Source organism: Cicer arietinum, chromosome 2 (genome assembly GCF_000331145.2).
Source record: "Cicer arietinum cultivar CDC Frontier isolate Library 1 chromosome 2, Cicar.CDCFrontier_v2.0, whole genome shotgun sequence".
Lineage (NCBI taxonomy): Eukaryota > Viridiplantae > Streptophyta > Magnoliopsida > Fabales > Fabaceae > Cicer > Cicer arietinum.
The window spans coordinates 32,542,987-32,544,666 of record NC_021161.2 but is presented as its reverse complement, the minus strand read 5'-3'; positions in this window follow the sequence as shown (position 1 = coordinate 32,544,666).

Genomic DNA, 1,680 nt, shown 5'->3' with positions numbered 1-1,680 from the left:
GTTCAGTTTTCACTAAAACTCTTCATCCAAATCGATTTCCCAATCGATTGGCTTAGTGGAAATTCTTATTTTGAGTTAGATGATCGATTGCTCAATTGGTTCATCAATGGATTGGCCAGTTGTTTATTACTTGATTGATTTAAGACTTATTTTGACTTCATTTTCATTTGGCAAGTATTATATGAACTTTTAGCATATGGAAAATCCTTTTAAGGTGCATGCTTAGTGGAAAGGTTATTTTGTGCATTCAAAAACTTAAATGTTATGTGTTAACTGTTAATTTCGGTTGGTGACCCTTTACAACTATTGTGGAAATCTGGGCTTTGCCCTCAGATGAGAGTCAGGACAATCCTACCGGTTCGTACCCTGTGGATGGGAATGTAGACGGGAACGCCTGACTGGAGCTATGTTAGGAGGATCTTACGGGGCGCGTGGAGATCACTCAGGGTTTATAGTTTTTTTTGGTAGAATGATCAGATTAGGTTGACATAGAGGGAACATATGTCTTTATTTTGGATTGCGTTTATTTTAAATTGGAAGATTGTATCTTTACTAATATTGTCAGCACGACATCTTATGTTAATGGATTCCATGTATCACTGGCTGTTGTGTAAATACTTTGGACTCATATTTCAAAAACTATTCTGCTGCGTATCAATTATATTGACTTAAATAATTATCTAAAGGTTTTTTACTTAATTATTCTTTGTTTCATGAATTTGTTTTTGAAAAATAAAAAAAAATCGGGGTGTTACAATATTAGACTAAATGTGTAATATAAATATCAAATATTATATTTTTATATTTTATAGTGTAGACATTTTAAATATAAGATTTTAGGCGATTTTACGCTTATGTGTGTTTGTAGTTAATTTGATATTTCCTTGTATGCTGACTAATGTTAAGTGTGCACACAATTATATTTAATTATTTTTAAATTTATCTTATTTTAATTAATTATTTTACAAATAATTATTTTGAGATATTAGTAATATTGATATTGATTTTATTTATTTGTATGTAGTTGTTACGGTATGATGATTTTATACATATTCATTTTGGTTTAGTAATTAATATAACTCGTTGATGTTTTATTTATTTATTTTATCATTTCGACTAATCTATAAAGATGATGTATTTTTATGTTATTATTTTGAAAACATATTATAGTAATAAGGCTTAATTGCACTTTTGGTCCCCCTATTATAGGTGAAAATTGAAAGTAGTCCCCCCATTTTGTTTCTCCCCAGTTTTAGTCCCCCAAACAGAATTTGAGTCCAAAACATGATGAGTTGTCATTTTTTTAATGACGTGTCAATAAAAAGCTGACGTGGCAGACGCATACGTGGAATAAACTTATTATTATATTATTTCTGATTAAAAAATATAATTTATATTTTTAAAAATCATTATTATAATTGTTAAAAATCATTATTACAAATAAAATTTATTTGTTATAATTAAATTAAAAGAAAATGAACCCTAAATTGAACCAGAAGCATATCGTTCAACAAACAGCCCCAATTCAAAAGCTCCCAAATCGATTCCGATTTCGATTTCTTCATCTTAAATAGATTCTGATTTCGTCTTCTTCTTCATTGTTGGTCACCGTCTTCATGTTCCGTGTTGGTTTTCGTCCTCTGTTCGTGTTTGTTTTTCGTCCTGTGTTGGTGTTCGTCC